The following is a 23,628-nucleotide window of genomic DNA, read 5'->3' as shown; positions in this document are numbered from 1 at the left end:
AAGAGCAGACATTTCTTGGAATCATGATAAGCATCTTGAGGTTTAGATACCTGAAAAGTTCCCCTGTCGCACAATACTGAGCCAAAAAGGTCAACCCATCACTGAGCAACCCATACCAACTGAATTTTTTCCTCGCGTGTGGTTTTAAGCTTTAAAAATACCACCTCCCCTCGTCCTCTTCAGACGGGCACACCAACTGAGTTGGGTTGCCCCTCCTGGTTTGCAAACCTAAATAAAGATTTGTCTCCTTTTTCCTTCCTCATAGGCTCCCTCCTGAAGGTTTTTGTGGGTTTGTTTGTTTTGGTTTGGTTTTTTTTGGTTTTTTGTTTTTGTTTTTCTCTTAGCATAAGCAACTCCATTTGGGGCCTGTTGTCTTTAACAAGTCGATCAAGATTTTCCTGATTATCATGAGTTAAGTAATCGGCCTGATAAAACCCTGGCATCCCCTATAAGGAAAGTCACATTGCAAATAACCAGTCTACCCTTTTGCCTAATACAATTTTTTTCCCCCTGTTCCCTTCTGCCTGTCAAATCTCTAGCCTTGTATAGTTTTTCCAGCTCTTTTCTTTCTGTCTGCTAGACTGGATGCTGCCCAATTGGTGCACTGCTGAATAAAAGCCAGTAAGATCTTTAAAATGTACTCAGTTGAATGTTGTTCGGGGAGAAAACAACTGGAAGCCATGGGAAGGTACAGTTTTGCGCGCCTGTGGTTGGAAATCAGCAAGTACTCCTAGACGTGGTGGTGATGAGGGAAGAGGCCCTCCTGGAGTAATGAGTGGCCCCCTTAACAGCTCTCCCTTTGGCCAGAACCAGTCAGCTAGAACTCAGTGCTCCCTATTTTGAGCCCTAGTTTTGGATCCTATTCTTCCCGGGGTGGGCGGTGGGGGGGGCACACACGTTGGAAGGGATGTGGTCAAATCGGGCAAGGCCCATAGAGCTCTGGAGCCTGACAGGGCATTGGCGAGTGGAGGGCAGGCGCCCAGGCCGTTGCGGCGGGGAGCGGGGGGTGTTGGGGACCAGCCAGATGCTCACAGACCCGCCAGCAATGCACTGGCGCCAGGGAGAAGCCGAGACGTTGGCCCTCCCAGCTTCCTAGAGAGGCCGCCGAGGCCCGGGGCGGCGGCGCGCGTGCGCGACCCGCGCCGACCGAGAGACCGGCGCGGAGCTGGGGGCCCTGGGCAGGTGGTGTGGCCGGAGGACCGACTGTCGGGGGCCTGGGGAGTCGGTGAGCGGCCGGGCGGGGCGCGGGGCAGTCGGGGGCCGCTGGCCGGCGCAGGGTTCGGGAGGGCGGTGGGGGCGTTCGGCCCCTCCCGGGCTGAGAGTAAGGGGGCGGGGGGCCGGTTGAGGCCCGGCCTGGAGGCTGCGCCCGGGGCGGGTGGTCTAGCCGGGGATCCGATGCCAGCCTCGGTGAGGCGCGTATCTGGAAGCGCTTTGCAGCCCGGGGCAGAGTTGGGAGTAATGGCTTCTGCGCTTTATCCTTTCTCCCAGTTATGCAAACAAAGCATACTCATTATGGACGATTAGATGACGCGGGTGAGTGCCAGAAAAGTAAGAGTAGCCGCAGTCCGCAAATAGTTTCGTCTGGATGCTTCCTGACACTTTAAAATTTGTTCATATTTATGCAGACTCGTATACATAAACATATGTATTTATTTATTACGAAATTTGATCATACCATTGCTTTTTAAAAACGTCTTTTAGTATTATGGTGATACAGAAATACTGTGCTAAGATATACATAGATTTACCATAGGATACAATAAAATTTACCATTTTAACCATTTTAAAGTGTGGCATCATTCGGTGCCATTAAGTACATTCCTACTCTTGCTTCCTGAAAGTTATACTTTAAACCCGCGGAATGCATTTGTTCACATGGTGGTCAAAATTGGTGCCAGCATCATGGCATCACTAAGACATATTTCTGAGAGTATAATGACAAGAAAACATTTTGTTTTCAGTTTATTTTCCGTAGTACACATTACATAAAGCTGTAAATGCTCAACAAATGACCTTTGTGCAGAAAAATAGCAAAGTCTTGTTTATTAGGGTGATTGTCTCTTTTCAAAATGAAAGCGAAGTATATAAAAAGGGAGTTTATTTTTGTAATATATATATATATTTTTACAGATTTTGTTTTAATAAAGGGGAGTTTTTAAACAGAAGGTACAGCTCTAACTTAAAACCACTGTACTGCCTCAGACTTCCATAGGCCTCGGAAACCAGAGAATGGTCTCCTTCTAGGTTAAAAGTGGTGGCCAGGAAAGAACACCATCCTGTTTCAAACTGTTTGTAGTTCAAGAGGGAAAACTCATTAGTATTAGGTACATGGTTTGCAGGGAAATGTCAGTGAGTGGTTTTAGTTGTAATTTGATGAAGGAATTTCAGAGAACTTGCATCTGGGTGGACCTGTGTGCATCTGTGTGTGTATTGAGGGTCTGATGAATGAGGGTGCTCTTACATGTCATGTTAATGCTGGAGAAAGGCAGACAAATTCTGGTTAAAAGCCATAATCCTTCCTTTGGTCGAAATGATGGGAATGTTTTGAAGATAAACCTCAATACAGACTTATAAAGGAAACTGAGAACAGCATCAAAAATATTAACTATGCCACTTTAAGTTTTCTGTGGCTCCTGGTGTCGAGGAAGTCTTAGTGCATCATAAGCATTCTGTGATATCGGAGAGTTGCTTCAGAGTAAATATACGTAACGTATAGTAACTGTAACTTAATCTTACTTGGCAGTCTTCAGTATTTTTGTATCAGAAGTGCTCTGAACGAGCTCCCTCAGGTGAATCATGTGCTGTACAAGATTGAATTTTTGAGCTTAAACTTTGCCTTCCCTCATCTTAAAGCTTTTAGCCTTCTTCCTTGTTTTATTATACTGCATCGCTCTGGACACTAACATACCTGTGTTTTCTTCACTTCGTTGTCTGTCTTCCTATGAGCTCTGCAAGGCAGTATTTCTATTTATTTATTTAGTTAGTTAGTTAGTTAGTCTCATTCACTAGAGAGACCTTAGTGCCTGGGGCACAGTAGGTGCTCAATAGATATTGTTAAGTTAATAAAAGAATGACTCTAAATTGGAGATAAGAATGACAGTATATGGTATCTTTGATTGCCAAGTTAATTTTTAAGCTAAAAAAATAAATCAGAAAAAAACGATAACACGCTTCCTCAATTCAAAAAACCTTTTTTTTTTTTTAGTAATTGTAGACATACAGGGGGTTGCAGAAATTGTACAGAGTTCCCTTATATTCTTTACTCAGTTTACCTAAAGTTAACATCTTGCATAACCATAGTACAGTCATCAAACTTAAGAAATTTACAGTGGCACAGTACTATTAATTAAACTGCTGACTTTAATTAGAGTCCATCAGTTTCTCACTAGTGACCTTTTTCTGTTCCAGGATCCAATCTAGAATCCCTCATTCCATTTAGTTGTCATGTCTCCTTGTTTTCCTTTAGTATATGACATTCTCTCCATCTTTCCTTGTTTTTTGCGACCTTGACGCTTTTGAAGTATGTTGTGCTGGTATTTTTAATGCCTCTCACTTTGGTTTTGTCGGACTTTTTCTCCTGCTTCTATTGAGGATGGTGTTGATATGTCTTACTACTGTTGATATTAATTTTGATCTAGTGGTGTCTGCCACGTGTCCCCACTGTAAAGATACTGTCTTTCTCTTTGTAACTAGTGATTATTTGGGGGAAGATACTTTGAGACCTTGCATAACAATATCCTGTTTCTCCTTAACTTTCACCCACTAATTAGCCTTCCTGGTGGATCTTTTTATTATTATTATTATTATTATTATTATTATTATTATTATGTTATGTTAATCACCATACATTACATCATTAGTTTTTGATGTAGTGTTCCATGATTCATTATTTGCGTATAACACCCAGGGCTCCATGCAGAATGTGCCTCTTTAATACTTCCTGGTGGATCTTATTAGTGTAATGGTCTAATGGTGGCTTTCATTTCTGTTATTCCCTCTGCAGTTATTAATTGGAATACTTTCTGAGGAAGAGTTGTGTCTTGTTTCCCTTTGTTTTATTTATTCAGTTAGTTATATCAGTGTGTGATGTTGGGTATGTATTCTTTGAGCTATGATGCAGTGCTGATATTACTTATTTTGTTGCTTAAATTATTCTAGCCTTGGCCATTGGGATCTCTTTGCAGTTGACTCCTGTTGTCTCTTGAAGTGCCCACATCCTTTTTGTTGTCCTTCCCTGACTTTCTGGCACCACAGAATACTCATGTTGTATCTTCCCTTCCCCAGCCCTGGAGACCACCACTTCTCCAAAGAGCCCTAGTTCCGTTTATTGGAGAATGGTATGGAGAAACCAAGTTTGGGGTGCTAGGTTTGAGGACAGACAGTCATTTCTTAATTGATATATTTAAGTATAACGTAACATTCCAGTTATGTACTGGAAGCAGTCTTTCTTGTTTCCTTACCAGCGTATGAAATAAAGCATATGTACCCTTACAATGGTAGGAAAAACACAAGAGTAAGAGACTGCTTAATGAGGATTTTAAAAGAAAATAAAATCACATTGTGTATGAGTTGAAGAAGCAAAATGACAAAAGATAAAGAAGGAAAGAGAGGGAGGGAGGAGGTGTGGGGGAGGGAGGGAGGGAGGGAGGAAGGATGGAAAGGAAGGAAGGCAGGCAGGCAGGAAAGAAGGAAGGAAAGATGGGAATGTCCTTGAGAAATGGCCAGATAATTGCTTGGGATTTTCCCTGTTCTTTACAAAGCCATTTTCATTGTGGGATTGAGACTGGGGTTAAGGTATGAAGCTCTGGGAGAAGAAGCCTGATGAGCTCAGGTTTCCTCCTAGGCCTGGAATGAGTGAAGTTTTTCTTCTGTTCTCAAAAGCTAGTTGGGACATGGAGAAGCCCTGAGGCATTAGGATACCTGAATTTAACCGTGCAGGTTCAGCTCACTGGCCCCCATGTCCTTACTGTGCTCTGGATCTTTCATCCAGAATCCAGTAGGCCCTGGGGGTCTTCTCTGGGTTCATGGTTGCAGAAGCTGGACTAACCCCTTCTTTGGTTGAAGGCCTGAAATCTTTTGCCAAATTCCTGGCTTTTGCCCTCAGTTTCCTGTCTGTCAGTCTTCTCATCACCTCTGTCCAGATACTTCACTGATCTCTTCAAACATTTCTGTAACAGCTGCTTCAGAACAGGTCTGCTTGGAGGCTTATTTTTGGTGCTAATTGCACTGTGGGTTTCCATTTCCTGAGATAGGTCTTGCTGCTTACATTTCCTGGTGGATGCATTTCTTCAAAATATTTGTCTCTGGCCTCAAGTTCATTCTCTTTAGGCTCACTGCCAGGTTTCTGGTCACCTGAGCAGCTTTCCAGTTCTTTCATACTTCAGTTTCTTTCTCTTCTCCAGTCTGTCCTACAAGTTTGTCGGGGAAAGTCTCTGTCCCTCTTTCTCTTGACTTTCAGCTTCCTTCTGAGCAGTTGTTTCTGCTACCTGTTTGTGCTGCTGGAGCTCAGCAAGGCTGGAGCCTGCCCCTCTTGCTCCTGAAGCACTGTTTCCTCTCAGCCTTCTTTTGTTGTTGCTGGTCTTCAAGTCTGTCTGTGGGCCTTCAGCCACTTACTATATCATTTCCCTCCTTTTCCTTTGCTTTTGTTTTCTCAAATACTTACTCTTCTTTTTCTCCCCTAGTTTTCACAGCAAGGCTTCATTTCTCTGACAGAACTTGAGCAGACTCCTCAGCGTGCATGATCCTTAATGTAGTCCTTTATTTGACTTTTCATGCCCTGAGAGCAAGAGTGTAGTTTCTTTCTGTTAGCGGGATGGCACTGTGCTTTCTGGTGTGAGCGTCTTTCTGTCTGTGTTTAGTCATTATTTTTTGTCTGTCCTGATAGCATTGGCTGAGTCTGGAAGATGTTGAATAGGTACTGAATAGGAGGATGTTGAATAGGTACTACAAAGAGGGGAAGGCTTCTGGGTGAAGGTAGTGATTTATTTAAATGTACTTAGTGATGGTGGCAGATGGACGGTGGTTTCTTTGTGAGCATCGTTAGAGGATGAAAATAAAAATGGCGGCGCTCTGATCTCCAGCCGGAGAGCTAAAAGATAAGGACCCCCACATTCAGTGCGCTTTCAGGGAAAAGCAATCATTTTTGTCTTCCCAGTTTCAACCTCACTCTGTGTTCACCCAGCCTGTGACCAAGCGTTTTTTATCTCAGACACACTGCCCTGTTTCAAATTTCGAAGCCCTGTAGAGTCCTGCCTTGCACGTCCACGCTGCTCCTCCTAGGGAAGGGTGAGAGTAGGGATTCTGCTGCTTGCAGGGCCCCTGCTCGGGGATTGGTTGCTGCTGGTGCATGCACCCACTCCGCACTCCCCGGGGAAGGGGTAGGGTCTTGCCCTTGTTCTGCGGTTTGATGGGCCCCTGTTCAGAGAGCATTCTACCAATCCTGCCCCACTTCGTGGTTTATGGCAAACCCAGCTGAGAGCCCAATCCTGGGCTTGCTGATTGCAGCCGGCTTCCCCACTCCGATTTGTGGGAGCTCTGCTGCAGTCAGGCACCTCCATTCATTCTGTGACCCTGGGGATCCTCAGACCACACTGTCCCACCCAGGATTCCACCCTGTTTCACCACTTGAGTGCCTTTCAGGCAGGGACTTCCCTCACTGGAGCAGACTTCTAAAAGTTCAGATTTTGCCCGCTGCTGCTGTATCATTTTCCCTTAGCTGGCTTATGGAGGCTCTCTCCTCCCATGGTTTATCTTCCAATAAATTGCCTCAGATTCACTTCACCCCTCCTACCTTGCAAAAAGTGGCACTTTTCTATTTGTAGAGTTGCAGCAATTCTTTTCTTAGATCCCAGGTTGAGTTCACAGGTGGTCAGAATGATTTGATAGCTATCTAGCTGAATTCATGGATCCAGATGAAAATAGGGTCCCCTACTCCTCAGCTATTTTCCTCCCCTCCTCTACATGCACTCTTAAAGAAAAGAGACCTAGTATGCAAATGTTACATTAAAAAAAAATCAAATCACACACACAAAAGATCAAATCACTACAAATAAACTAAAGGCTCCTTTAACTACTGTTCTCAAATTCTCCACTCCTATATTCAGTAAGAGTTTTTATGAATCCTTCCAAGCCATTTTAAATTCATTTGAGTACTTATGTATTTCACACGTACATACACTTATATACACATGTATATGATTTTAAGTTTTTTTCTGCAATTATATCTAGGATTTTTTTTTTTCATCTTAACGTATGTTTTTGTCATTGATGGGAACTGTCGTCAAGAGCACCTTCTCCTCTCTTGCATACCAGCATAAGAGTGGCCTTGAGCTGGGAACATTTCTTTGCAAAGAGATAAAGAGCACTCTGAGCTTGTTGCCTTGTCAGGGACTTTCTCTGTTCATTGCTCAATGCATACCCCTTTGTTCTGCCTTAATGCATGTGACCCGTAGGCCCATCCCTGCTTTCTGTATTTCAGACCTCACGGGCAAGGGGTTGAGGGTCATACTGCAGCATGAAGTGTAGTGCTTGTCTCCACACCATCTGTACCACATTGCCTGTGAAGTGGATCTGTTGTTCATGGGGGACCCAGTGGATTACACAAGGTTGAATCTTGTGCACTCTTTCTCTTTTCTCTTGCCGTAAATAAATATTGTACTGCTTAAGCCTAGTATATATGTTGTCGGGTCTCAGCAACTTAGAATCATGCTCCGATCTCTTCTGTGAGTAGCATTTACCTGCTTTTCAACCTTGGCTGCACAGCCTGAGCACCCAGCCAACAGTGAAACAATAATGTTAATGCTTAAGGGTCTAGTACAATCTTTTAAACCATTGTGCTAGGTGTTTCATCCTAGGAAGTGCTACACTTTTATTTAGCTCTATTGATGAACAAGTCATTTATTTCCAATATTGTGTTATTACAAAGAGTACTCTAGTGAACACCTATGTAAATGTGTATATACCTCTCTAAGTGTTTTTCCAGGGAGATTTCCTGGAAGTGAAATTTCTGGAGCCTAAGTAATGTGACTTTTTAGTTTTGCTATAGACTTTCCAACTACCTTTCCTTGTGGTTGTATAAATTTACATTTCTGTCACTGGTGCATGTTTGTGTTCTTTTTTCTGGTCAAGAGATTTTCAAATACTGTCATCATATATCACTTTTCCTTTTATGTGCTTTAGAAATCCTTGCTTGCCCCAAGGTTCTGGCTCTCTCTTTCGTTTTTGAAGTTAAGTCTTAGGAATTCATTTTGTGTGTAATCTTACTTTTATTTGCCTCGCCAGTTGTCCCAGTGCAGGTCATTGAATTATCTGTCCTTCCTACTGTCGTATAATGCTGCCTCTGTCATATGCCAGATCTTTGTCTGGGTTCTGTACTGTTCCTTTTATCTGTAGTTTGTATATTCCTTCAGTAGTACTCACTTTTAATTACTATATTTTTATAATAAGCTGTATTGTATGGTAGAACAAATCTTCCCACCTTTAAAAAGTTGTCTTCAGGGGCACCTGGGTGGGTCAGTCGTTAAGCGTCTGCTTTCAGCTCAGGTCATGATCCCGGGGTCCTGGGATCGAGCCCTGCATCAGGCTCCCTGCTCAGCGGGAAGCCTGCTTCTCCCTCTCCCACTCCCCTGCTTGTGTTCCCTCTCTCACTGTGTCTCTCTCTGTCAAATAAATAAAATCTTAAAAAAAAAAAAAGTTGTCTTCACTATTGTTGGCCTTTACTAATTTGTATGAATTGTAGAATATGTTTATCAACTATGGAAAAGGGCTATATTGGGTTTTGTTGTGATTTTATAGACTTTTTATGTTAATTTAAGAAGAATTGACATCTTGGAAATATTAGATTTCCTATACTTAAGACTTTTTCAGGTCTGTTTTATTTTTTGTCAGTTTACTATTTCCCCATTAAGGTTGTGTACATTTTTAATGAGCTTTATTTCTGGGTATTTTGTGTTTTTGTTCTTGTTGTTGCTGTTGTGTTCTGTTTCTAAATGGTTGTTGCTGGTATATTAGAGAAGTACTGTTATACATTGATTGATATTTAGCTTCCTTAATTATCTCTCATATTAGTTCTGACAGTTTTTCAGTTGATTCTCTTGGATTTTTTTAGATGGATGTTTATCATTCTAAGTAATATTAGCTTTTTAAAACATTTAAAAAAATTTTTTAAGTAATCTCTACACCCAACATGGGGCTCGAACTCACAACCTCAAGGTCAAGGGACTCATGCTCTACCAATGGAGCCAGCCAGGCACCCCATCTTTGATCCTCCTTTTCTAACAGTTCTCTGTGTATTTTTTCTTTCTTTCTTTCTTTCTTTCTTTCTTTCTTTCTTTCTTTCTTTCTTTCTTTTTCTTTCTTTCTTTCTTTCTTTCTTTCTTTCTTTCTTCTTTCTTTCTTTTTCTTTCTTTCTTTCTTTCTTTCTCTTTCTTTCTTTCTTTCTTTCTTTCTTTCTTTCTTTCTTTCTTTCTTTCTTCCTTCCTTCCTTCCTTCCTTCCTTCCTTCCTTCCTTCCTTCCTTTCTTTTTCTTTCTTTCTTTCTTTCTTTCTTTCTTTCTTTCTTTCTTTCTTTCTTTCTTTCTTTCTTTCTTTCTTTTTTCTTTGTCTAATTACATTGGCTAGTATTATATTGTATGATTGTTCCTGATTTTAATTGCAAGGCTATTAATGTCTTTACCATTTGATGTCACATTTGCTATAAATTTCTCTTGGCTTTTCTCCATATCTGGTGGGGGAGTTTCCCTTTATTCCTGGATTGTGAAGAATATGTACCAAAAAGGAGGTAAAGCTATAGTACACTTTTTTTTGAACTTTAAGAGGATACCAATATATGAAGAGCTGTATGATATTAAATTTGAAATTCTTTTTTTTTTTTGTAAAGATTTTATTTATTTGACAGAGAGAGACACAGCGAGGGAGGGAACACAAGCAGGGGGAGTGGGAGAGGGAGAAGTAGGCTTCCCACAGAGCAGGGAGCCCGATGAGGGGCTCGATCCCAGGACCCCGGGATCATGACCTGAGTCGAAGGCAGACGCTTAACGACTGAGCCACCCAGGCGCCCCTAAATTTGAAATTCTTGATGAATATTTGGGTTATTTTTTCCTTTTGACTGTTATGAATAATGCTGCTATGAACATTTATGTACAAGTTTTTTGTGGACTTGTCTTTTCATTTATCTTGGGAGATATGTGTGTGTGTGTGTGTGTGTATGTATATACATATATATGTATATATTTGTATCTCCACGGATATATGCAGTTGCAAGTAGTAAAGCATGTTTAACTTACTGAAAAATTGCCAGGCTGTTTTCTAATGTGGCAGCACGTGAGTGTTCTGTTATCTCCCCAGTCTTATCAACACATGTTATTTTCAGACATTTGACTCTGGCCATCCGAGTGGGTGTGAAGGGTGGTGTTGATCTGCCCTTTTCTGATGACTAATGTTGAGTATCCTGTGTGTGTTTCAGTCATTTTTGTATTTTCTTTTTTTTTTTTTTTAAAGATTTTATTTATTTATTCGAGAGAGAATGAGAGAGAGAGCACATGAGAGGGGGGAGGGTCAGAGGGAGAAGCAGACTCCCTGCCGAGCAGGGAGCCCGATGCGGGACTCGATCCAGGGACTCTAGGATCATGACCTGACCCGAAGGCAGTCTCTTAACCAACTGAGCCACCCAGGCGCCCTCATTTTTGTATTTTCTTTGGAGAAGTATCTATTCAGATGCTTTGTCCAATTTTAACAGTATTTGTCTTTTTATTATTGAATTGTAAGGGTTCTTTATGTATTCTAGATACAAATCCCTTATATGTGATTTTCAAATATTTTTCCTAGTCTGTGGCTTGTCTCTTCACTTTCCTCATATGTCCTTTGAAGCACAATAGATTTAAATTTTGATGAAGTGCAATTTCTCTATTTTTAATTTCATTTGCATGTGCTTTTGATATGTATTTGGTAGAATGCATTACCTAATCCAGTGTCACGAAGTATTATGTTTTCTAATAACAGTTTTGTAGTTTTGGCTAGTACCTTTAGGTCTGCAATTAATTAATTTACTTAAAATCAATTTAATTAACATATAGTGTAATATTATTTTCAGAGGTAGAATTTCGTGATTTCATCAGTTGCATATAACACCCAGTGCTCATTATATCAAGTGCCTTCCTTAACTCCCATCACCCATTTACTCTATCCCCCCCGCCCACCTCCCCTCCAGCAAACCTCAGTTTGTTTCCTATAGTTAAGAGTCTCTTATGGTTTATCTCCCTCTCTGATTTCGTCTTATTTTATTTTGCCTTCCCTTCCCCTATACTCATCTGTTTTGTTTCTTAAATTCCACATATGAGTGACATCGTATGGTATTTGTCTTTCTCTGACTGACTTATTTTGCTTAGCATAATACACTCTAATTCCATCCACGTTGTTGCCGATGGCAAGATTCCATTCTTTTTGATGGCTGAGTAATAATCCGTTATATATATACCACCTCTTCTTTATCCATTCCTTTGTCCTTCGATAGGTCTGCAGTTAATTTTGAGTTAATTTTTGTATATTGCCTTATGTAAGGGTCCAACTTCATTCTTATTTATGTAAACTTACAGTTGTCCCAGCACCATTTGTGGAAAAAACTATTCTTTCCCCCTTCAGTGGTCTTGACACCCTTGTCAAAAATAAATTGACCATAGATATATGGGTTTATTTTGGGACTCTTAATTCTGTTTAATTGATCTCTGTGTCTGTGCTTATACCAGCACCACACTTTCTTGGTGACTGCTGCTTTATGAAGTAAGTTTTGAAATTAGGAGTGTGTCTTCCAGTTTATTCTTTTTCAAGATCTTGTTGGGTATGCTGGGCCTCTTCAGTTTCCATATGTTAGGATTAGTTTTTCAATCTCTATAAAGAAGCCAGATGGGATTTTAATAGGGATTGCATTGAATCTTCATGTAATTTGGGAGTACTGTCATTTGACAATATTTTGTTTTCTGATCCATGAACAGTGTATTTCCATTTACTTAAATCCTTAATTTCTTCTAACAATGTAGTGTTCAGGGTATAAGTTTCGTTTTTTCTTTGAAAATTCATTCCTAAGTATTTTATTTTTCATGTGATTATAAATATTGTAAGTATATATTGTTTCTTAATTTTATTTTTGATTTGTTCATTTCTACTATAGAAATACCATTAATTTTTGCAAATTGGTCTTATATCCTCCAATCTTGCTGAACTCTTTTTTAGTTCTAATAGCTTTTAGTGGAGTACTTAATGATTTCCTATATCTATATCATGTCATTTGTGAATAGAAATTGTTCCATTTCTTCTTTTCCTTTCCTATATGGGTACCTTTTTTAAAAGGTTAATTCCACTATAATTAACATACACTGTTATATTAATTTCAGGTGTACAATATAGTGATTCAGCAATTCTATACATTACTTAGTGCTCATCATGATAAATGCACACTTAATTGCCTTCACTTATTTTACTCATTTCCCCACCCACCTCCCCTCTGGTAACCATCAATTCTCTATTTAAGAGTGTGGTTTTTTGGTGTCTTCTTCTCTGCTCATTTTTTTTTTTAATTTCTTAAATTCCACATGAGTGAAATCATATGGTATTTGTCTCTCTCTGAATTACTTATTTCACTTAATATTATACTCTCTAGATCCATCCATCTTGTTGCAAATGCCAAGTGTCATTCTTTTTTCATGGCTGAGTAATATTTTATTGTGTGTGTGTATATATACACGCACACACATACAGGCACACACACATCCCACATCTTTATCCATTCATCTTTTGATGGACACTTGGATTGCTTCCCCAATTTGGCTATTGTAAATAACAGTGCAATAAACATAGAGGTGCATATATATCTTTTTGAATTAGTGTTTTTGTATTCTTTGGATAACTACCCCATAGTGGAATTAACTGTACTATATGGTAGTTCTATTTTTAATCTTTTGAGAAACCTCCAAACTGTTTTCCAGAGTGGCTGCACCAGTTTGCATTCCTATCAACAGTACATGAGGGTTCCTTTTTCTCCACATCCTGGCCAACATTTGTTATATCTTGTGTTTTTTATTTTAGCCATTCTGACAAATGTGAGGTGCTATCTCATGTGGTAATGATTTGCATTTCCCTGAAGATAAGTGATGTTGAGCATTTTTTCATATGTCTGTTGGCCATCTGGATGTCTTCTTTAGAGAAATGTCTGTTCATGCCTTGTGCCTGTTTTCAAGTTGGATTATTTCCTTTTCTTTTGGTGTTGAGTTTTATCAGTTGTTTATATATTTTGGATACTAATGTTTTATCAGATATGTCATTTGCAAATATCTTTTTCCATTCAGTAGATTGTCTTTTAATTTTGTTGATTTTTTCCTTTGCTGTGCAGAAACCTTTATTTGATGTAGTACCAACAGTTTATTTTTACTTTTGTTTCCCTTGCCTCAGGAGACCTACATAGAAAAATGTTGCTATGGCCAATTTCAGAGAATTATTGCCTGGGTTGTCTCGTGGGATTTTTGTTTCAGGTCTCACATTTAGGTGTTTAATCCACTTTGAGTTTATTTTTGTGTATGGTGTAAGAAAGTGGACCAGTTTCAGTCTTCTGCATGTGGCTGTCCAGTTTTCCCAGCACCATTTGTTGAAGAGACTATTTCCTATTGCATATTCTTTCCTCCTTTGTCGAAGATCAATTGACCATATAATCATGGGTTTATTTCTAGGTTTTCTTTTCTGCTCCATTGATCTGTTTGTTTTATGTGTGAGAACCAACTATTTTGATTACTACAGCTTTGTAGTGTACCTTGAAATCTGGAATTGTGATACCTTCAGTATGTTCTTTTTCAAGGTTACTTTGGCTACTTAGGGTCTTTTGTGGTTCTATAAACATTTTAGGATTGTTTGTTCTCTGAAAAATGCTGTTGGTACTTTGATAACAACTGTATTAAGTGTGAAGATTGCTTTGCATAATATCCACATTTTAACAAAATTTGTTCTCCCAAAACATGAGCATGGAATATCTTTCCATTTGTATTATCTTCAATTTCATTCATCAGTGTTTTATAGTTTTCAGAGTACAGGTCTTTCACCTCCTTGGTTAAGTTTATTTCTAGGTATTTTATTATTTTTGGTGCAGTTGTGAATAGGATTATTTTCATTTTTTTTAAGATTTATTTTAGAGAGAGGGAGAGAGAGAGCGCTCAAGCGGGAAGGGCAAAGGGAGGAGGATAGAGAATTTCAAGCAGACTCCATGCTGAGTGTGGAGCCCCATGTGGGGCTCGATCTCACGACCTTGAGGTCGTGACCTGAGCTGAATCCAAGAGTTGGATGCCTAGCCAGTTGTGCCACCCAGACACCCTGGCATTGCTTTCTTAATTTCTCTTTCTGCTGCTTCATTATTAGTGTATAGAAATGCAGTGGATTTTTCTGTATAGTGATCTTGTATCCTGCAACCTTATTGAATTCATTTATCAGTTCTAGTAGTTTTTTTTTTTATGGCGTCCTTAGGGTTTTTTATATATATAATATTGTCATCCATAAATAGTGAAAGTTTTACTTCATTCTTACTGATTTGGATGGGTTTTTTTTTTTCCTTTTTTTGTCTGATTGCTGTGGCTAGGATTTGCAGTACTATGTTGAATAAAAGTAGTGAGAGTGGACCTCTTTGTCTTGTTCCTGATCTTAGGTGGAAAGCTTTCAGTTTTTCTCCGTTAAGTATGTTAGCTGTGGGTTTTTCATATATGGTCTTTATTATGTTGAGGTGTGTTCCCTTTACACCTACTTTGTTGTGGGCTTTTTTTTTTTTTTTTGATGAATGGATGTTCATCAAAAAGTATGTACTTGGTCACAAATTTTTTCTGCATCTATTGAAATGATCATATGGTTTTTATTTTTTCTCTTGTTGATGTGATGTATCACATTGATTTGTGAATATTGAATCACCCTTGAATAAATTCCACTTGTTCATGGTGAATGATTATTTTAATGTGTTGTTGGATTCAGTTTGCTAGTATTTTATTGAGGACTTGTGTATCCGTGTTCATCAGGGATACTGGCCTGTAGTTCTCTTTTTTAGTGGCATATTTATCAGGTTTTGATATCAGGGTAATGCTGGTCTCATAGAGTGAATTTGGAAGCTTTCATTCCTTTTCTATTTTTTTGAATAGTTTGAAAAGAATAGATATGAAGTCTTCTTTAAATGTTTGGTAGAATTCCCCTGTGAGGCCATCTGGTCCTGGACTTCTGTTTATTGGGAGTTTTTTGATTACTGAACAATTTCATTTCTGGTAATTGGTCTGTTTAAATTTTCTATTTCTTCCTGATTCAGTTTTGGGAGGTTACATGTTTCTAGGAAATTATCCATTTCTTCTAGGTTGTTCAGTTTGTTGGGATATAATTTTTCTTTTATAATCCTTTGTATTTTTGTGGTGTTGTTTCTCTTTCATTTCTGAGTTTGAGTACTCTCTCTCTCTCGAGGAGTCTGGATAAAGGTTTATCAATTTTGTTGATCTTTTCAAAGAACAAGGTCCGTATTTTATTGATCTGTTTTGGGTTTTTTTTTTGTTTCATTTTCATTTATTTCTGCTCCAATCTTTATTATTTCCTTGCTCCTTCCTTCTTCTTTTAGATTTTCTTTAATCTTCATTTTGCTTAAAGTGTAAGGTTAAGTTTTTTGCCTGAGATTTTTCTTCATTGTTGAGGTATGCTTGTATTACTATTAACTTCCATCTTAGAAAAGCTTTTGCTGCATCCCAAAGATTTTGGACTGTTGTGTTTTCATTTCCATTTTCCCCCATGTATTTTTTTTTATTTCTTTTTTGATTTCTTGGTTGATCCATTCATTGTTTACTCACATGTTATTTCCATGTATTTGTGTTCTTTCCAGATTTTTTCTTGTATATAATTTCTAGTTTCATAGCATGTGGTCAGAAAAGTTACATGGTATAACTTGGATCTTTTTGAATTTGTTGAAATTTGTTTTGCAGACGAACATATGATCTACTCTGGAGAATGTATGAGCACTTGAAAAGAATGTATATCTGCTGTTTTGGGATGGAGTATTCTGAATATATGTTGAGATCCATCTGGTCTAAGGTGTCACTCATATCCACTCTTTCTTTGATTTTTTTTTTGGATGATCTATCTATTGATGTAAGTGGGTTGTTAAAGTTCCTTACTATATTTTTCTTTCTTTAAAATTTTGGGAGGCACTTTCATCTAACAGACCAAAATACGCCCAAAATCTAGTGTGTGGCAGTGATCTATGCACCAGCCTGATCATATTTGATACTACTCAGTTATTTTTTTGTTTTGTTTTTATCTTTTCTTTTACCTTTCTTTCTCTTTTCACCCAGTTTCACGTCTTTTCTGACTTGTTTAGTATATATTTTCTGGGGACGTTGTTACCCTGTTAGCATTTTGTTCTCTCATTCATCTATTCTCCTCTGGACAAAATGACAAGATGGAAAAAATCACCTCAAAAAAAAGAACAAGAGGCAGTACTGACTGCCAGGGACCTAATCAATACAGGCATTAGTAAGATGTCAGAACTAGAATTCAGAATGATGATTTTAAAGATACTAGCTGCACTTGAAAAAAGTATGGAAGTTATTAGAGAAACCCTTTCTGGAGAAATAAAAGAACTAAAATCTAACCAAGTTGAAATCAAAAAGGCTATTAATGAGATGCAATAAAAAATGGAGGCTCTAACTGCTACGGTAAATGAGGCAGAAGAGAGAATTAGTGATATAGAAGACCTAATGATGGAAAATCAAGAAGCTGAGAAAAAGAGAGGTAAACAACTACTGGATCAAGAGGGCAGAATTTGAGAGCTAAGCTATACCATAAGATGAAACATTAGAATAATTGAGATCCCAGAAGAAGAAGAAAGAGAGAGAGGGGCAGAAGGTATATTGGAGCAAATAATAGCAGAGAACTTCCCTAATTTGGGGAAGGAAACAGGCATCAAAATCCAGGAGGCACAGAGAACCCCTCTAAAATCAGTAAAAATAGGGCAGCACCCCGACATCTAATACTACAACTTACGAGACAAAGAAAATCCTGAAAGCAGCTCAGGAGAAGAGATCTGTAACCTGCAATGGTAGAAACATTAGATTGGCAACAGACCTATCCACAGAGACCTGGCAGGCCAGAAAGGACTGGCATGATATATTCAGAGCACTAAATGAGAAAAATATACAGCCAAGAATACTATATCCAGCTAGGCTGTCATTGAAAAAAGGAGAGATAAAAAGCTTCCAGGACAAACAAAAACTAAAGGAATTTGCAAACACAAAACCAGCTCTACAAGAAATGTTGAAAGGGGTCCTCTAAGCAAAGAGAGAGCCTAAAAGCAACACAGACCAGAAAGGAACACAGACAATATACACTAACAGTCACCTTACAGACAATACAATGGCACTAAATTCATATCTTTCAGTAGTTACCATGAATGGAAATGGGCTAAATGCCCCAATGAAAAGACCCATTGGATAAAAAAACAAGACCCATCGATATGCTGTCTGCAAGAGACTCATTTTAGACCCAAAAACACCCCCAGATTGAAAGTGAAGGGGTGGAAAACCATTTGCCATGCTAATGGACACCAAAAGAAAGCTGGGGTTGCAATCCTTATATCTAATTAAATTAGATTTTAAACCAAAGACTGTAATAAGAGATGAAGAAGGACACTATATCCTACTTAAAGGGTCTATCCAATAAGAACATCCAACAATTGTAAATATCTATGCCCCTAACATGGGAGCAGCCAATTATATAAGGCAATTAATAACAAAAGCAAAGAAACACATTCACAACAATACAATAATAGTGGGGGACTTTAACATCCCCCTTGCTGAAATGGACAGATCATCCAAGCAAAAGATCAACAAGGAAATAAATGCTTTAAATGACACACTGACCAAATGGACTTCACAGACATATTCAGAACATTCCATCCCAAAGCAACAGAATACACATTCTTCTCTAGTGCCCATGGAACATTCCCCAGAATAGATCACATCCTAGGTCACAAATCAGGTCTCAGCCAGTACCAAAAGATTGGGATCATTCCCTGCCTATTTTCAGACTACAGTGCTTTGAAACGAGAACTCAATCACAAGAGGAAAGTCAGAAAGAACTCAAATACAGGGAGGCTAAAGAGCATCCTACTAAAGAATGAATGGGTCAACCAGGAAATTAAAGAAGAATTTTAAAAATTCATGGAAACCAATGAAAATGAAAACACAACTGTTCAAAATCTTTGGGATGCAGCAAAGCAGTCCTGAGAGGAAAGTATATAGCAATACAAGCCTTTCTCAAGAAACAAGAAAGGTGTCAAGTACACAACCTAACCCTACACCTAAAGGAGCTGGAGAAAGAACAGCAAATAAAGCCTAAACTCAGCAGGAGAAGAGAAATAATAAGATCAGAGCAGAAATCAATGAAATGGAAACCAAAAGAACAGTAGAACAGATCAGTAAAACTGGGAGCTAGTTCTTTGAAAGAATTAACAAGATTGATAAACCCCTGGCCAGACGTATCAAAAGGAAAAGAGAAATGACCCAGATCAACAAAATCATGAATGAAAGAGGACAGATCACAACCAACACCAAAGAAATACAAACAAATTTAAGAAATATTATGAGCAACTCTATGCCAGCAAATTAGATAACCTGGAGGAAATGGATGCATTCCTAGAGATGTATCAACTACCAAAACTGAACCAGGAAGAAATAGAAAACCTGAACAGACCTATAACCACTAAAGAAACTGAAGCAGTCATCAAAAATCTCCCAAAAAACAAAAGCCCAGGGCCAGATGGCTTCCCAGGGGAATTCTACCAAACATTTCAAGAAGAATTAATACCTATTCTTCTGAAACTGTTCCAAAAAATAGAAATGGAAGGACAACTTCCGAACTCGTTTTATGAGGCCAGCATTACCTTGATCCCAAAACCAGACAAAGACCCCATCAAAAAGGAGAATTACAGACCAATATCCTTGATGAACATGGATGCAAAAATTCTCCCCAAAATGCTAGCCAATAGGATCCAACAGTAGTACATTAAAAGGATTATTCACCACGACCAAGTGGGATTTATCCCTGGGCTGCAAGGTTGGTTCAACATCCACAAATCAATGTAATACAATACATTAATAAAAGAAAGAACAAGAACCATATGATCCTGTCCATACATGCAGAAAAAGCATTTGACAAAGTTCAGCATCCTTTCTTGATCAAAACTTCAGAGTATAGGGATAGAGGGTACATACCTCAATATCGTAAAAGCCATCTATGAAAAACCCACAGCGAATATCATTCTCAATGGGGAAAAACTGAGAGCTTCCCCCCTAAGGTCAGGAACGTGGCAGGGATGTCCACTATCACTAGTGCTATTCAACATAGTATTAGAAGTCCTAGCCACAGCAATCAGACAACAAAAAGAAATAAAAGGCATCCATATCGGCAAAGGAAAAGTCAAACTCTCACTCTGCAGATGATGTGATACTTTATGTGGAAAACCCAAAAGACTCCACCCCAAAACTGCTAGAACTCGTACAGGAATTCAGTAAAGTGGCAGGATATAAAATCAATGACAAGAAATCAGTGGCATTCCTATACACCAACAACAAGACCAAAGAAAGAGAAATTAAGGAGTCGATCCCATTTACAACTGCACCCAAAACCATAAGATGGCTAGGAATAAATATAACCAAAGAGGCAAAGACTGTACTCAGAAAACTATAAAATACTCATGAAAGAAATTTAGGAAGACACAAAGAAATGGAAAAACGGTCCATGCTCATGGATTGGAAGAACAAATATTGTGAAGATGTCAATGCTACGTAGAACAATCTACACATTCAGTGCAATCCCCATCAAAATATGGGGATCATCAAAATGGTCCAAAATGATCCAGAATATGGATCATCAAAATACCATCCAGTTTTTTCAAAGAAATGGAACAAATAATCCTAAAATTTGTATGGAACCAGAAAAGACCCCGCATAGTCAGAGGAATGTTGAAAAAGAAAAGCAAAGCTGGCGGCATCACAATTCCGGACTTCAAGCTGTGTTGCAATGCTGTTATCAACAAGACAGTATGGTACTGGCACAAAAACAGACACATAGATCAATGGAACAGAATAGAGAGCCCAGAAATGGACCCTCAACTCTGTGGTCAACTAATCTTCGACAAAGCAGGAAAGAATGTCCAGTGGAGAAAAGACAGTCTCTTCAACAAATAGTGTTGGGAAAATTGGACAGCCACATGCAGAAGAATGAAACTGGACCATTTCCTTACACCACACACAAAAGTAGACTCCAAATGGTTGACAGACCTAAACATGAGCCAGGAGTGCATCAAAATCCTAAAGGAGAACACAGGCAGCAACCTCTTCGACCTCAGCCGCAGCAGCTTCTTCCTAGAAACTTTGCCAGAGGCAAGGGAAGCAAAGGCAAAACTGAACTATTGAGACTTCATCAGCATAAAAAGCTTTTGCACAGCAAAAGAAACAGTCAACAAAACCAAAAGACAACTGACAGAATGGGAGAAGATATTTGCAAATGACATACCAGATGAAGGGCTAGTATCCAAAATCTATAAAGAATTTCTTAAGCTCAACACCCAAAGAACAAATGATCCAATCAAGAAATGGGCAGAAGACATGAACAGACATTTTTCCAAAGAAGACATCCAAATGGCCAACAGACACATGAAAAAGTGCTCAACATCACTCGGCATCAGGGAAATCCAACTCAAAACCTCAATGAGATGTCACCTCATACCAGTCAGAATGGCTAAAATTAACAAGTCAGGAAACGACAGATGTTGGCGGGGATGCGGAGAATGGGGAACCCTCCTACACTGTTGGTGGGAATGCAAGCTGGTGCAGCCACTCTGGAAAACAGTATGAAGATTCTTCAAAAAGTTGAAAATAGAGCTAATATACAATCCAGCAATTGCACTACTGGGTATTTACCCCAAAGATACAAATGTAGGGATCTGAAGGGGTACGTGCACCCCGATGTTTATAGCAGCAATGTCCACAATGACCAAACTGTGGAAAGAGCCAAGATGTCCATTGACAGATGAATGGATAAAGAAGACCCGGTATATCTATACAATGGAATATTATGCAGCCATCAAAAGGAATGAAATCTTGCCATTTGCAACAACGTGGCTAGAACTGGAGAGTGTTATGCTGAGCGAAATAAGTCAATCAGAGAAAGACATGTATCATATGATCTCACTGATACGAGGAATTCTCAATCTCAGGAAACAAACTGAGGGTTGCTGGAGTGGGGCGGTGACTTAACTGACTGAGCTATCCAAGCACCCCTATTTTTTTCAATTTTTTATATGTAGTTATACTATATAGGCTAATAGTATTTTCAGGAGTAGAATTTAATAATTCATCACTTCCATATAACACCCAGTGCTCAACACACCGAGTGCCCTCCTTAATACCCATCATCCATCTAACTCAATCCACCACCCACCTGCTTCCATCAACCCTCAGTTTGTTCTTTATAAGAGTCTCATGTTTTATTCCCTCCATCTTTTTTTCCTCTTCCCGTATGTTCATCTGTTTTGTTCTTAAATTCCACATATGAGTGAAATCATATGGTATTTGTCTTTCTCTGGCTGACTTATTTCACTTAACATAATACATTAATTCTAGCTCTATCCACTTCATAGCAAATGGTGGGATTTCATTCCTTTTGATGGCTGAGTAATATTACATTGTATGTATATACCACATCTTTATCCATTCATCAGTCAATGGATATTTGGGCTCTTTCCATACTTGGCTGTTGTTGATAATGCTGGAATAAACATTGGGCTACTTGTACCCCTTTGAATCTGTACTTTCGTATCCTTTGGGTAAATACCTAGCAGTGTCATTGCTGGATTGTAGAGTAGTTCTATTTTTAACTTTTTGAGGAACATCCATACTATTTTCTACAGTGGCTGCACCAATTTGCATTCCCACCAACAGTGCAGACGGTGCCCCTTTCTTCACATCCTTGTCTACACTTGTTCTTTCTTGTGTTATTAATTTAGCCATTTTGATAGGTATGAGATGATATCTCATCATGGTGTTGATTTGTATTTCCCTGATGCCAAGTGATGTTGAGCATCTTTTCATGTGCCTGTTAACTATCTAAGAAGATGTCTTCTTTGGAGAAGTGTCTGTTCATGTCTTCTGCCCATTTCTTGACTGGATTCTTTGTTTTTTGGGTGTTGAGTTTGGTAAGTTCTTTATAGATCTTGGATACCAGCCCTTTATCTGATATGTCATTTGCAAATATCTTCTCCCATTCTATGGGTTGCCTTTTAGTTTTGTCGACAGTTTCCTTTTCTGTGCAAAAGCTTTTTATGCTGTTGAAGTCCCAATAGTTCATATTTGCTTTTGTTTCCCTTGCCTTTGCAGATGTGTCTTGCAAGAAGTGGCTGCAGCTGAGGTCGAAGAGGTTACTGCCTGTGTTCTCCTCTAGGATTGATGGATTCCTGTGTCACATTGAGGTTTTGAGTTTATGTTTGTGAATGGTGTTAGAGAATGGTCCAGTTTCATTCTTCTGCATGTGGCTGTCCAATTTTCCCAGCAGCATTTATTGAAGTGATTATCTTTTTTCCGTGGGATACTCTTTCCTGCTCTGTGGAAGTTTAGTTGACCATACAGTTGAGGGTCCATTTCTGGATTCTCTACTCTGTGCCATTGACCTGTGTATCTTTTTCTTTGCCAGTACCATACTGTTTTGATGATTGCAGCTTTGTAATAGAACTTGAAGTCTGGAATTGTGATGCCTCCAGGTTTGGTTTTCTTTTTCTACATTCTTTTGGCTATTCAGGGTCTTTTGTGGTTCCATAGAAATTTTAGGACTGTTTGTTCCAGCTCTGTGAAAAATGCTGATGGTATTTTGATAGGGAATGAACTGAATATGTAGATTGCTCTGGGTAGCATAGACATTTTAACAATATTTGTTCTTCCAATCGATGAGTATGCAATGGTTTTCCATTTCTTTGTGTCTTCTTCAGCTTCTTTTATAAGTGTTCTGTAGCTCTCAGAGTACAGATCTTTTACCTCTTTGGTTAGGCTTATTCCTAGGTATCTTATGTTTTTTGGTACAATTGTAAATGGGATCGATTCTTGGTTTCTCTTTTTCCTGCCTCATTGTTAGTGTACAGAAATGAAACTGACTTCTATGCATTGATTTTATGTCCTGGGACTTTGCTGAATTCTAGCAATTTTGGGGTGAAGTCTTTTGGGTTTTCTACATAGAGTATCATGTCCTCTGAGATTGAGAGTGTACTACTTTTTTGCCAATTTGGATGCCTTTTATTTCTTTTTGTTGTCTGATTGCTGATGCTAGGACTTCCAGTACCGTGTTGAACAACACTGGTGACTGGACATCTCTTTATCTTCCTGACCTAAGGGGAAAAGCTCTCAGTTTTTACCTGTTGAGGATGATATTCCCTCTTTCATGTATGGCTTTTATGATGCTGAGGTATGTTCTCTCCATCCCTACCCAGTGGAGAGGTTTTATCAAGAAAGGATGCTGAGGGCGCCTGGGTGGCTCAGTTGGTTAAGTGACTGCCTTCAGCTCAGGTCATGATCCTGGAGTCCCAGGA

General features: G+C 39.0%; 1 protein-coding gene across 3 annotated transcripts in view; it reads left to right on the top strand.

The window, feature by feature from the left end:
- The first annotated feature begins 1,085 nt into the window (after positions 1 to 1,085).
- The window catches only part of ZNF445 (zinc finger protein 445), a 54,660-nt gene continuing 32,117 nt past the window's right edge, over positions 1,086 to 23,628 (top strand). The window contains exons 1-2 of one of the 3 annotated variants that reach the window (XM_064590667.1): positions 1,137 to 1,225; positions 22,430 to 22,521. The gene's annotated coding sequence lies outside the window, so the exon portion shown is untranslated. Of the gene's footprint in view, positions 1,226 to 21,340; positions 22,522 to 23,628 lie in introns of those variants that run through there. The other 2 variants (XM_045904159.3, XM_064590664.1) reach the window with 2 other exon arrangements.

This window comes from Mirounga angustirostris, unplaced genomic scaffold, assembly GCF_029215605.1.
Source record: "Mirounga angustirostris isolate CCGP_5_RB_7025 unplaced genomic scaffold, mMirAng1.0.hap1 SCAF_1, whole genome shotgun sequence".
In the NCBI taxonomy this organism is placed as follows: Eukaryota; Metazoa; Chordata; class Mammalia; order Carnivora; family Phocidae; genus Mirounga; species Mirounga angustirostris.
This window is presented reverse-complemented; position numbering and strand designations above follow the sequence as displayed.